The following is a 7,168-nucleotide window of genomic DNA, read 5'->3' on the forward strand; positions in this document are numbered from 1 at the left end:
CTGTTATAATCATTGATCTCATATGGAACTATAGTTTATTTTATTAGAGGCTCAGCCACACATTCGGTAAGGTAAGAAACAGCAATTTTGTAAAATAGGCAAAATGCAAATAACATTGTAGCAGTATTAGTAAAGTCATAAGTAAGAATTAAGCCAAGAACTTCCATTAGATGCAGCCCAGTAATATTGCAGGTTATCTGACTTGGTCTGTTCTTCCAGGGAACTTACATATTGACATTGTCCATAAGGCACACAGCTCAGTTTCCTAGTGTTATTAGATTGATTATCCTTAGTATGATTTGTTACCAACATAGAGGAGACTTTAAACTTAAGTTATCATAGCCCAGTGTTATCTACATAAATGCAACCCATTATTGTGAGAGATTTTATTTCTTGGCTGAAACTTTGCTTGTTGCTCTGATTGAGATTGAGTAATAGAAGAAAACTCAAATTTATGGCCAGGGTTAGAGCAGGCATTATTAATTGACAGGTGAGGGGATCCCATCTAGCATTATCAACAGTGACCTGAACATGACTAGGATTTTTCTTTTAAAGTAAATTTCCTTAGGACCAACCAATTAGAGCCTTGGAGAAGAGAAATTCACCAAAGTAACCCAGAACTAAATGCTGGTGAAGTGAAAGTGAAGTCACTCGGTCGTGTCTGACTCTTAGCGACCCCATGGACTGTAGCCTACCAGGCTCCTCCGTCCATGGGATTTTCCAGGCAAGAGTACTGGAGTGGGGTGACATTGCCTTCTCCTCAAATGCTGTTGGCCACAAACCCAGCAATTGGATTGATTTCTAAAACTAGCATAGGATCATGCCTATGATAGAAAAACATTTGATTCATACGTAAAGGTATAAGAAGTCAAGAAAACATCATAAATGATCATACGAGTCACACTGAGGATCCTGGGCAAGCTGTCTATCTCTGATGCATTTTCGTCCTAGTGTGGTGCAGTTGCCTCTGTTTGAGTTGTCATTTTGAGGTGAGTTCAGGTCAGCTGTTCTCCCTATAGACCAGTCCAGTGTAGGAGCCTTTGAAAGTGGGAAAAGAGTCAATGTCCCTTCAATTTCACTGTGCATGAGCTAGTTAAGAGTACCTAATAAAAAGGTCTTTCCATCCAGGTTGGAGACAGTCTCTTAACTTATGTCTTTTTCCAGTCCTGGTTGCAGGTTGTGAGGCATTTGATCTTTGTCTAAAGATTACTGAGATAAGTTTCAGGAAGAAACTTAGGGTGTTCTTTAAACATTCAATTAAATTTTATATTAATATCACACAATAGCAAAGACCTATCCAGGAAATGAGTCTTAGACACAGACCTCCATTAACAAACTGGGATTTAATATTCACTGAAACATCTTTTTCTCCTTAAAACCACCCTCATTACCAAACATAACCAAATTAAGACCAGTTTGTTTATGAAATAGGGCTGGTCTCAATAAGCTTGGCCTGATGATTTATAAAACCATAATTGTTCATAGACTGTTTTGCTTTGCTGAAACTTTTATACGATCTGAGACGAACTCTTAAAACCTTTCAGGGCTAAGAAAGTCATGCCAAGACATACACATATTCAGACAGCCACAACACAAGATCTAGCTTCATTTTCTAAACTTAGTCATGAATCAGATATTAGAATATAAAATTCACTAATTTATAAATAACAGTTGGAATAAATAAAAAATTTAAAAGCTTCTTCCCATTCCCCCCTCAGTCTCAGGAATTAGAGGTGGTCTAGATAAGTGTTCCTGAGAGCCCTGGTCTCAAGGCATAGGGAGAGAAAATCAAGTTCTACTTGATTTTCTGATCTCAGGGTCAGAATTCTAAAAAAACCATTTGATCAAGTTTGCTTTTTACTAACTGTATATGCAAAAATTTTGGAACCAGTGTTTAAGGACTTTTACCTAAATCAACTTTCTCTGAGGTCTAAACAGAATGGCAGCAGGTCTAACAAAATGGTGTTCACACAAAGCAAAATGGCCATTGCAAATCATAACACAGAACACAAAGTATAAAACACACAGACCTGTCAGTCCTAATCACACATTCATTCCCTTAAATACAAGATAACAGTCTCTCAGAAAACCTCCTATGGATATACAGAACTTCAGATCCAAGTACTAATAGAGTAAATGAAAATGGCTTAGGTCTTCAAAGATTTCAAAGGGAGGAAAGGAAGCCCGGTTGAAAGAAGAGGCGGAGAGAGGCCTGAGAGGGGGGGTCAAAAGGGGTGGCCTTACAGACGTCTCCTGCCACCTGCAGAACCCAGGTGTTACAGGACCTTATGCTGGGCCTCCAGAGAAGGGAGGACTGGAACTCGGCCCTACCAGAACCAGTCCAGGCCAGACCAGAACAAAACCAGAATTCAAGCCAGAAACCAGACCAGAACAGAGCCAGAATTTGAGTTCTCTGCCAAGTGCAGGTGATCAGCCTTTGATCCTCAGTTCGGGTGAGGCCCTTTGACCAGATTCTTGCATCAGGACCGGGGAACTAGAAGAAAAGGGTAGGATAGGAAGGGTTAAGGAGAGGAAAGAGGGAGGGAAGGAAAGAGAGGTCAAAAAAGTCTCTCGTTCCTTACATGGTCAGGGCACCCTGGCGAGTTGTCTGCTTCAGGAAGAGACTAGGGACAAAAGCGACGCTGAGTCTGGTCCATTGGCAGGCGAACTGATCCCTGAGTACCCCAAGTGGTCAGGATGTCAATTGCAGCAAAGAAAAGTCCCTGCCAGAGCCACCATTTGTTGCAGGAATGGGGACCCCTTCCACAGCCCAGAAGTGAGCTCTTGTCTAACACTCAAATGAATTGTCTGAGAGGACACACAAGCTGACAGAGCAAGAGATTTTACTGAAAAGGGCGCCTGGGCGGAGAGCAGTAGGGTAAAGGAACCCAGGAGAACTGCTCTGCCTTGTGGCTCCCAGTCTTGGGTTTTATGGCAATGGGATTAGTTTCCACATTGTCTTTGGCCAATCATTCTGACTCAGAGTCCCTCCTGGTGGTGCATGCATTGCTCAGCCAAGATGGATACCAGCAAGAAGGATTTTGGGAGGTGGTCAGACACATGGTATCCCCTTTTGACCTTTCCGGAACTCTTCAGGTTGGTGGTGGCTTATTAGTGCTGCATTCCTTACTAGGCCCTCCTGTTGTAAAATAACTCACGCAAATGGTTACTATGGTGCCTGGCCAGGGTGGGTGGTTAGAGTCAGTGTGCTTTCCCTAACAAACAGACTGATACAGAATTTGGCATTAGAAGCTTCCAGAGATGCATAACCCTGAGGATTCCTTCTGGGCTATCTGGAATTTGTTCTCTGATGCTTTAAAGGTATAAAATGGTCTTTTTTCCCTGCTCCAGTGGCAAAGAGTATGCTGGCAGTTCATGGCTTGTGTTAGCAAAACATTAAAAAATTCATCACTTTGCAGATACCCTTAATTAGGTGCCTATAGTAAGCAAGGCTTTGAATAAGCAAGTATTTACTGCCATAGAACATTTCATGGAAACAAGGAGTATAATACAGTTGATTACTTCTAAGTGTGCTGGAGAACTTGGGAAAACTATATGATGGGCTCAAGGGTGGTTGGGTTTTTTGAGAAGCAATATTATGTCTTTATTTAGCTGCACCAGGTCTTTTTCAGCATGTGGGATCTAGTTCCTTGACCAGGGATCAAACCTAGGCCCCCTGCATTGGGAGCTTGGATTCTTAGCCGCTGGACCACCAGAGAAGTCCATAGGCTCATGGCTTTTAATTCCCAGCTCAAGTTTGTGTGAGGGACCTCAAAGTTTTACGACTTTCCAAAAAGAAACTCTTAATTCCTGTAGCCATGAGATTGATATTTCTGAAAAATATACAGAAAGGCTAATCTTGTGGTTACTCACAACACAGATTAAACATCCTACCGCACAACACCTCTTGTGTTAAAGTTTAGGGCATTGCTTTGGAAGGAGTAGGACTCTGAAAATTGAGATGGGGACATACAGGCAGATTTCAGTGAAAATGGATCCTCGAATGCCAATAGCTTACAGACATACTCCTTTGCCAGGAGAAACAGTCTTTCTGTCTCAGTCTTAAGAATGACTGAGAGTTGGACCAACAAGTAGTCTCCATTAATGAAGCTGAAATACCAGAACTTTGTTAGGAGACGTCCATGGTAGACAGTGATTCTTCTTTACTGGGTGATTGTATTCCCCAGGGAAATCTGTCACTATCTGGAGACATTTTGATTGTCACAGTGGAATGGGTACTGTTGGCATGTAGTTTGGTCAGGAGTAGTGCTGAACTTTCTGAAATGCACAGGACAATCCTCCACGACAGGGAGTAACCCAGTCCAAAATGTCAATAGCGTTGAGTATGAGAAACTTTGCCGCAGAGGAAGGTATTCAAGGGCTTAGGGAGATTGGAATGTTAGACTGGATTTATCCTGCTCTTGTGTGCGGGTGTGCTCACTTGCGTCCAAATCTTTGTGACCCTCCTCTGTCTATGGGATTTTCCAGGCAAGAATATTGCAGTGGATTCCATTTCCTCCTCCAGGGGATCTTCCCAACCCAGGGATCGAACACATATCTCTTGTGTCTCCTGCATTGGCAGGCGGATTCTTTACCACTGAGACACAAGGGAAGCTTTAGCCTACACATTCACCCCCTCAATATATCTCCTTCCTTCTGAAAGCTGTGAGAAATACATTTGTGAAGGGAGCCCTGGCCTCCTTGAAGAGGTATATGGTAGTGATTTTCTGTAGGCCAGAAATGACAGTGGCAGTTTCTGGGCTTCCTGAATTCAGTGGGAATGATGAGATTGTAGGTTGGCAGGGGTCAAGCAGCAGCATTTATTTGGCAAAAACAAGGAAAGTATGATTATTGTTATGGGCAGCAAATCTTAAGCAGTAATCAGAATAGTCTAAGCCAAAAAGATCTTTGACATTGGCTAATTCATTATCATGTACCTAGAGTTGAAAGTGTTGAACAGCATGTAAGCAGAAAAGCTCTAGGTTTGGTGAACAAAAGTTTGACTTGAATCATCACAGTAGAAAGCCATGGCCTCTCAACCAGTTCCCAAATTTGAGTCAATTCATAGACCCAAAGTCCCTGCAGTAAAGGAGAGGACAGATGTCCTTAAGGAAAGACCTTAATCCACAGCCAAAAATGCAAATAGTATATAAATTCTCTTTCTAGTCTTCCTCAAGGAAGCTGTGACTATTCAGCAGGGTGCTTGTTCAAGAGGAAGGGGGAAATAATCACATTTGTGGGACACTGTGATAATGGATTTCTATAAACTTAATCAGGCGATCAATCTAATTGCAGCTACTGTAGAGGTGTGGTTTCATTGCTATGGCAAATGAACACAATTTTTACTATTTGGTTTGCAGCTGTTCATCTGATGGGTTGCTTTCTTTCTGTACACCTTAGTAAAGACCATCAGAAGCAGTTTTGTTTCATCTGGCAGGGCCAGCAGTACACTTTCAGTGTTCACTTGGGGCTGTGTGGACTCTCTAGCCCTATGCCAGAATCTAATCTATAGGACCTTGATCATCTCTCTATCACACAGGATATCACATCAGTTCAGTTCAGTTTGGTTCAGTTCAGTCGCTCAGTCATGTCTGACTCTTTGCGACCCCATGAATCGCAGCACACCAGGCCTCCCTGTCCATCACCAACTCCCAGAGTTCACTCAAACTCATGTCCATCGAGTCGGTGATGCCATACAGCCGTCTCATCCTCTGTTGTTCTCTTTTCCTCCTACTCCCAATCCCTCCCAGCATCAGAGTCTTTTCCAATGAGTCAGCTCTTCGCATGAAGTGGCCAAAGTACTGGAGTTTCAGGTTTATCATCAGTCCTTCCAAAGAACACCCAGGGCTGATCTCCTTTAGAATGAACTGGTTGGATCTCCTTGCAGTCCAAGGGACTCTCAAGAGTCTTCTCCAACACCACAGTTCAAAAGCATCAATTCTTTGGCTCTCAGCTTTCTTCACAGTCCAACTCTCACATCCATACATGATCACTGGAAAAACCATAGCCATCAGTCCATTACACTGATCTTATCTGTTAAGAGGAAATTGCTACTATATACTTAGGGTAAGGAGAAGTATGTCTGGAATGTATACTTTCTGGGGTATTTCTTAGTACTCCCATGTCCTGTGATTAAAGAAGGTAAAAAATTATATCCAATTCAGGAAAGATGATTAATGACCCGGATCATTTAAGAATGAATGTTTGGCTCCCACACCCTGGGGTGCTCTTCTCGTGACTTTGGATCGATTTGCCCTCACGCCTCAAAGATGGATTTTCCTGCTATCTTCTAAATAAAATAGAGCTGTAATGCTGAGCTGTAACACTGATTTGTCTAAGAGCTATAACATAGCCCATTTGAGACCTGAGAGCTATAACACGGTCTATCCAAGACCTGAGAGTTGCAACACGCTGAGGGGGCTTTAATGTCCGTCACTCCAAATCTTTGTTGTGACGAGACAAAGAATCACACTCGTGTGCCATCTATGGTGCTGTGACTTGGATATAACCTGGCTGAAACAACCTCTGCGTGGAAGAGGCCAAGCACAGCCAGAGCCCAACTCAGCGAAGCTCCCATGGTAGAGGCGGAACGCGAAGAAAATCCACCGCAGGGGAAGGCCCATCGTGCTGGAAACCGGGACAGCGGAAAGCCCACGCGGCCCAGTCTCAGATCCCAGAAGACCTCCAGTTAAGAAACCTTGGACCACTGGACAAAACCCCAAGAAGGAATGTCAGAAGATCCTCTGACAAATGCTGAGGAAATCTGGTACACTGAAGGAAGCAGTTTTGTCTTGGATGGAAAAAGAAGAGCCGGGTATGCAGTAGTCTCCAATTTTCAGACCATAGAGGCTAAGCCTCTGCCACCAGGTCAACAAGCTACAACATACAGTGCCAGTTCAACAAAGATGTAAAACTACAGCCGACCACAGAAAATATCACACACCCTTAGATGGACGCCGCTATAAGGACTCTGAGGCTTGAGACTAGCAAGAGGGGGAGGCCCAATACCCCTCGCTGCCCCAGTTCACCAGGAAGTAGCCAGAAAGACCTTGATGCCCCTATTCCCAAAGAATTGGGCCTCCCATCTCTTGAGGGGGGGATGTTAGGTATGTAGAACAGGGAAAAGGAGTCCAAAATGGCGGTGGCTACAAGACAAGGAAGGGAAAAG

This window comes from Capricornis sumatraensis, chromosome 4 (genome assembly GCF_032405125.1).
Source record: "Capricornis sumatraensis isolate serow.1 chromosome 4, serow.2, whole genome shotgun sequence".
In the NCBI taxonomy this organism is placed as follows: Eukaryota; Metazoa; Chordata; class Mammalia; order Artiodactyla; family Bovidae; genus Capricornis; species Capricornis sumatraensis.